This window comes from Ananas comosus, linkage group 4, assembly GCF_001540865.1.
Source record: "Ananas comosus cultivar F153 linkage group 4, ASM154086v1, whole genome shotgun sequence".
NCBI classification, from domain to species: domain Eukaryota; kingdom Viridiplantae; phylum Streptophyta; class Magnoliopsida; order Poales; family Bromeliaceae; genus Ananas; species Ananas comosus.
This window is the reverse complement of record NC_033624.1, coordinates 10,177,179-10,184,609: the sequence shown is the minus strand read 5'-3', so window position 1 is coordinate 10,184,609 and position 7,431 is coordinate 10,177,179.

Here is a 7,431-nt window from a genome sequence, read left to right as displayed (position 1 = left end):
CTCGTGTTAGGCGGTTTGCCATGATCACTCTCGGTCTAATCGAATAGTGTCTCCCTCGTCTTGAGGTCCTCGACCTCCTTGACCTGGGTACCGGTCCTGAAGCAGCACATCTCGCGCATCCCGCTCGTCGTTGCGATGGATAAGATCCGCCTTAAACTGCTTCAAACGATGGTGGAATGTTGCTATGGCTGCAATAATATCCTTCTCCATCAAATAAAGCCTCTCGTCCAACAAACTTATAGTTTGTAGAAATGCAGAGGGTTGCTCCTCCGTTCTCATCGTAACATCCTCCTGTAGCCCTGCACGGTACTTCAAGGATGTGGCCTCCATCGCGAGTTCCTGCAACTTCTTGTTCCTTTCCTGCTTGGTCTGCTTTAGAGGCTCAGCAGTTATATCGATGATAGTTGCATCTGATGACGACATGGTTCCTCATCGAATCGGCTCTGATATCAACTGTCACGGCCTTAGCGTTTTTGTTCGCAAAGCCCGTGCGACGCTCGCCTTCCTTCTCAAAGATGGGCAAGCCTAGCTCCTTATTGCTAGCCTGGACCTCTGCGCCCTATGATTAAGTATGCAAAAAGAAGAGATGAGAGAGACAGAGGTTCCCAAAAAACTAAGTACTCCGCTACTTAGAAAAATAAGACTACAATATACAACTCCTCTGTGAGATCCCTGGTGTACAGCTGTGGAGGCTTGTCGGCAGCTCTGGAGAGTGTCGGGACAAGTCCGAGTCGCGTTGGCGTCAAATAGACGCAAAACGGACTCCGTGCGACGCGAGGGCAGCTTATAGCGAAGAAATCTGCAAAACAGCAGATTTCTCTGCTTGCTGTACCGGTACAACCAGCGTGGCTGTACCGGTACAACCAGCGAAGATGCGCAGTTGCTCTCGGGTTGGCTCTTGTACTGGTACAGGAGCCCGTGTACCGGTACAAGGGGGTAGGTGAGAGGGTATTTATGTAAATCTCCACCTCGTTTGTATCTCCATCATTTCCTCTCTATATAGCTTCGTGTAGAGAGAGAGAGGAGTCCTACTGCTGTATCTATATTCCTCTTCCTCACTCTTTCAACCGGTTGAAGGCAAGGGAGCTCGGGAGAAGAATTTGTTGCCGACGTCGTGCCGCAAAGCCGTTCGAGCACGTATTTGACGCCGGGGTAGCGCGAGGAGGCCGAGCAAGCGTAGGTTTTCACCGTTCTCGCTGTCGCACCGGTGCTTGGCGTTGTCGAGGTGGGTAATTCAGCATTTCCGTTGTTTTGGGCAAGTTCTTACTACTTCGAACTCAAGTGATGCTGTTTCGCTGAAATTCATCGTCGACTGTTAGTATTTCAGCTCGTACTCGACGCTGGAGCATCGAATTTTGACGAGACTTGGTTCGCTGGATTCAGGACTTCGAGAGGAATCCACGAAGCCCTTACTTGCGGGATTTGGTGAAGGTTAGCTTGGTCGAAGCTCTGTTTTACTCTGCTGTTGTGGATTTTGGACTGAATTGAGGATTTTCGATGTTTATAGTTGGAGTTAGCTCGATTTCGGGACTCGGACATTTTCAGTCGATCCAGCAGGTTGTTCCGCAGCCGAGGGAAATCCGTGCTGCCAGGGATTAGCGACCGAGGTGGGTTACATCGGTTTTGACTCCTAAGTTCTAATCGTCAACATGTATAAGTTTCGATTTTTGGTATAGTCTATTCTAGCTCGAATTCATGGATTATATTATATATTGCAAATCTGAATTTGAAGCATGTGGTAATAAATTGAGTAGTTTATACATGTTGTACTTGGAATTTGAATTAGGAGAAAACCTGCAATTTGGACCTGTCACTTGTTTAAACTGCCTGATTTAGCTCTAGGAGCCGTTATAAAATTGGACTGTCGCAGTATCATCGAGACGAGTACTCCAGGTAGTTTAGCATACTTTTACACTCGTGCTGGTACGCCGAGTGAATTTTTACAGGGTCTTCTGAGCTGTTCCGAACTGTTGGGTGCTGTCAGAGTTGACGGTGGACCCGGATCGCCTTTTTGGCGACAGATTGTGCCGAGGGCACGTGAACTGTTGATTGTTATACCAGTTAGAGTCGGTTACTCGACTTTGGCTTTTCAGAGCCCAACTCTCTCTCTCTCTCTCTCTCTCTCNCCAAATGTAACGATCCGACCCGCTAGCAATAATAACTCGTTGGGCCTAAACCACCGGCCCAAAATACTTAAGCCCAGTTATTATGTCTAGTCTAATCATTCTTATATACCCCTACATCTAGCCATAACTATTCGATGTGGGATTATTAGGGTATCACAGGCGACCCACTGGGAAGAGAGGGGAGAGTGTGGGCTTTAGGGTTTAGTTTAAGGTGGAGAGGGATGATGGTGGAGGGGTGGGTGCGACGAACGGTGGTTGCCAATGGGGAAGGAAAATAATGGTGAAGGAAATGGTGGGGAGGAGAATGGTAGAAAGGGATCGTTGGTGGCTGAGAGAGAAAGAGAGGAGAAATTGAGTGAGGGATAGAGAAAATTGAGAAAGAATGGGAGAAGAGAAATTAAGAGAGAAATGATAGATTAATCGTAATTATCCATCAAATTTAATAGATGGCAAGGAACTTAGGAGCACAATGGCTGATGCGCTCCTAATAGTATATAAAGCATAAAAGAGTTGGCGCTTTTAAGTTTTTAACCCTCGGATCAACTTCTTTAACCATTTCTAGCACTTGAATTAATATTAGTCCCTTAGGGGGACAAGTAAACATTAGAGAGACTACTCAACCCTAAAGGAGACCACTATCATTCCAACCCTATAGTCGGTGATTTAAGCGCCCGAAAGTCAAAAGCACAAACCCTTTTATGCTTCCAAAAGCGTAGTAGTTCTACTATATATATATTCCTATTATGGTGCTGCCGAAAGCATAAAAGAGTTGGTTCTTTCAAATTTTTAACCCTTGGATCAACCCTTTTGACCATTTCGAACCCTTGGAGTAATATTATTCCCCAAGGCAGACCACTAAATTCTAAGGCGGATCACTCAACCCTAAGGAGGGACCACTGTCATCCCAACCCTATAGTCCTTAATCCAAAGGTCAAAAGTCAGAAACACTAACTTCATGCTTTCGAATGCATAATAGCTCTACAATATATATATATATATAGAGAGAGAGAAAGAGAGAGAGAGAGAAAGAGAGAAAGAGGGAGAGAGAGAGAGAGAGTGAATCGAGCTCCTATGCTTTTAAACATACCAAGTCATTGGTGCTAGTAGGTTTTAGCCCCTGTATTAAGGGATGTGCAATTAGGATTATAGTGGTCCCCTAGGATTTAGTGGATGGTTAGTTGAATAGTATGATCTAACGGATGAAAATGATCAAAGGAGTAGATCTAATAATCGAAAACATATGAGTACAAAGGGGTCTATACTCATAAAAGAATAGTAGCCGGACTATATATATATATAGACTTGAGCTAGAATACTGTCAAAAGCATCAAAGGAGTGGTGTTTTTGAGTTTTTAGCCATTGGATGGAGAGATGTAGGGTTGAGATGATGGTGGTAGGTGGTGGTAGGTGGAATAGTGTTTGATCCAAAGACTATAGTGAAGGAGTAGATCTAAGGGCTAGAAACCTAGAAGCACCAACCCCTTGGTGCTTCTAAAAGTATTCTAACTCAATTCTATATATATATATATATATATATATATATATATATATAGAGAGAGAGAGAGAGAGAGAGAGAGAGAGAGAGAGAGAGAGTACAGCTTGTGTGCTTTTAGAAGCACAAAGGCATCCGTTCTATTAAGTTGTTTTCGATGCTGAGACTTTCGAATCGATGATCGGCTTCATTAAACTTGATCTACAGTATTTAAAGTCCCTAGAAAATAAATTTTGAGATTTTTTGATATCATATACATAGTGATCGAAAGGGCTCAAAAGCAACAGTTGAAAATAAAAATTGCGCAAAAAGTGTTAATATGACATTAAAATTTGAGATCAAAACTATTGATCTTGTTTTATACAATATAAAGAATTTTTTTGTTAAAATTTTACGTGAATTGAATATTTCTACACGGTTGAATTTGCAAACGGCTCACCACGACCATTAAAATTATTGATTTTGGGTTCCTTTGATCATTAGGTAAATGATATAAAAAAGTTACGAAATTTATTTTCTAGGTACTTTAAATACTTTAGATCAAGTCTAACTGAGCCGATTGTTAAAACAGAAAACCTAACATCAAAAACGATTTGATAGTACAAAGGCCACTATACTTCTAAAAGCACACAAGTCCCCCCCCCCCCCCCCCCTCTATATATAGAATTGAAGCTCTATGTTTTAAAAGTATAAGTTATTGGTGTTGTGTAATATTTTGGTCATTAGATTAAGGAATGCGTAATTGGGATATGTGGGGCCCCTAAGGTTGCGTGTGTTGGTTGATATAGTTATAATTAACGGATGAAATGTATCAAAGATGTAATATCTAAGCGTAAATAATTTATAGCGTATAACAAGGTGGTGCTTTCACAAGCACCATAGACGTACTCCTCTCTCTTGTCTATATTATATATATATATGGGCTGGAATTAACTAATTGATAGTAAACGATTTTTTGATCAAGTTATTAACTATTAGATAAGAATTATAAGATTAGGATGATATTAGTCTTAGGGTGAGTCGTCCCCTAGGTTGAGTGGATCCCTGCGGTTATAATATTTATCCAATATGTCTAGAAATGAATGGAAAGGGAAGTTGATCAAAAAGCTAAAACAATGATAGTAAAAGGTTTTGCTATCAATTAGATTCTAGGCGATATATATATATATCTATATATATATATAGTACTATATAGAATTAGGCTGGATACTATTAATAGTAAAACGGTCTTTTGTATCAAGTTTTAACCCTTGGTGATAAAATTGTAGGGGCAGGAGATATATTAGTCGGTTAAGGTTGAGGTCCCTACTAGGATTGAGTGGTCCTACTTGGGTTATAGACTTGTATCCAATGGTTTAGAAATATATGAAAAGAGTTGATCCAAAGGGCTAGAAAACACTGGTAGGAACAATGAATTTTGCTACTAATAGTAGCCCAGTCCAACTCTCTCTCTTCTCTCTCTCTTCTCTCTCTCTCTCTCTCTCTCTCTCATCTATATATATATATATATTATAATATATATATATATATATATATATATAATATTCTATATATTAGTTGAGTTAGAATATTGGTCAAAAGTACAAAAGTTGGTGTTTTGAGTTTTTAACCTTAGATGGAGAAATTAGGTTGGGATGATGCGTGGTAGGTGATGGTAAGTGTATAGTGTTTGATGCAAAGGTTATCATCACAAATATATTCTTGAGTCCACGCAGGGCCTCCCCGCAGTTTGCGCGGGGCGTTCGTGTGGCTCCTTTTTTTTTCGGCTCTGCTCTCTTTCTCTCTCTACCACCTCTCCCTTCCGGTCAGCTCCCAATTTTAATCTCTCTCTCTCTCAACCTTCCTCTTCTCCAGCTCCCACTCCCGCTGACCCTACTCATCTCCGGGGGCCTGCTGTGGGTCGACCCCGCTCCCCCTGCGCGCGAGTGAGAGCAGAGAGAGGGAAAGAGGGGGAGGAGAGAGAGGAGCGAGGAGCAGAGAGAGAGAGCGGGGAGAGAGCCCTCCTCTTTCTCTGCCGCGAGGGGCAGTGCGGCCACCGACCATGGCAGGACCTCACCTCCCCGTTCTTTCTCACCTCTCACTCCCCTCCTCGCCGATCTCCAACCCAGGGCCCACACCACACCCCGACGACTCCCACTTCTCTCTCCCTCCCCTCCTCTTCTCTCTCTACCCACTCCTCCCACCCCTACTCTCGCTGTCTCTTTCTCTTCCCTCTCCTCTCTCTTCCACGTGCGCGCGACCCGCCGGCGGGTGAGCGTGGGGCGCGCGGCCGCGGTAGGGAGAGGAGAGAGGGGAAGAAGAAAGTGAGAGAACGGTGGGAGGACCGGCTGCCCATGTGCGGGCCGAGTGCACCTCACACGCACGCACGAGAGAGTCTCTCTCCCCCCTTCTTTCGTCTCCTTCCCCCCCCACCCCCCCCCTGCGGCTCTCTCCCTCTTCCCCTCTCTTTCGCTCTTTTCCTCCCCCGCGTCTCTTCTCCTCCCTCTCTCTCCCCCCTCCCCGCTGCGGCGGCGCGGTGTGCCAGAGGGACGCGGGGCGCCCGCGGAGGGCGCAGCCGCTGCGGGGGGCGAGGGTGGGCCGGCGCGAGTGCAGGCAACGAGCCGAGGGGCGGTCCGCCGGGCGCGGCGGCGCGCGGGCACGGCGCCGACACCACGGGGGTGGAGGATGGGAGAGAGGGAAGAGAGAGAGAGAGGAGCAGCCAGCGGGGTTGGATGTTATGCAGGGAGAGAAGAGAAGAAGAGAGGAGTAGGGGAGAAAGAGGAAGAGAAAGAGAGGGCAGGTAGGGGAGAAAGGAGAGAGAGAGGAAAAAAGAGAGAAGGGAGAGAGAGAGAGAATTTTAAAATTTTAAATTTCAATATTATATTTATATTTAACGTTTAAATTTTAATGTTACTTATAATATTTATTTCATTTTAAGTTCAAGTTAAAATTTAAAATCTTAAACTATATAATAATGACTATTAATTAAAGTTTATATAATAATTAGTTATATATAATATAATTAATTAATTTATATATACATATAATAAAATCGCGCTTCAATCATCAAATCTTTTTTATTCCTCTCTAATTTAATAATTTTTGATTTCTCCGCTCTTCAATTTTTTGAAGTTAAAATTTAAAATTAGATTTGAAAATTAAAAATTTAATTGGTTATTGTGTCAAAATATTTTAGAAATTGCGTAAATTTTCCCCGTGAAGTGCGGGCCTTACTAGTTAGTAATAAAGGAGTAAATCCAAGGGTAGAAACCTAAAAGCACAAAGGGGTAACTTCTAAAATATTCTAGCTCATTTATATATTAATATATACTACTTATGATATTCTCCTGTGCTTTGAAATACGGGGCCTCCGTACTTGGTAAGTTTTTTTCGATGACTAGACATCCAATTCGACGATCGGCTCCATTAGGCATAATCTACGCTTATATGGAACATATCTAAGAAAGACTAAACTTATATAATTTTTCGACATCTTTACCATGCGAATCACAGGGTCTCAAAAATGACTATTTTAACAGCCGATGTGGTAGTTTTTTAAGTTCAACAGTGTGATAAGTATCCAAATACATGAATATTTTAATAGAGAAATTCGTATTTAACATCAAGAGTCAAGAAAATACTTCCATTTGAAATTTGAGTCATTTATCATATTTTTAATGAGAGTTTATTTTTAGCCGTTTAGTTTGAGGCTACTCATTGTACTCGGTAACAAACGAAGTCAAGAATATAAAATTTGGTTTCTTAAATAGTTCCAATAGAATAGATCAGTTGTTTAACGAACCGATCGCCGGAATCGGACGTCCATCATTGAAA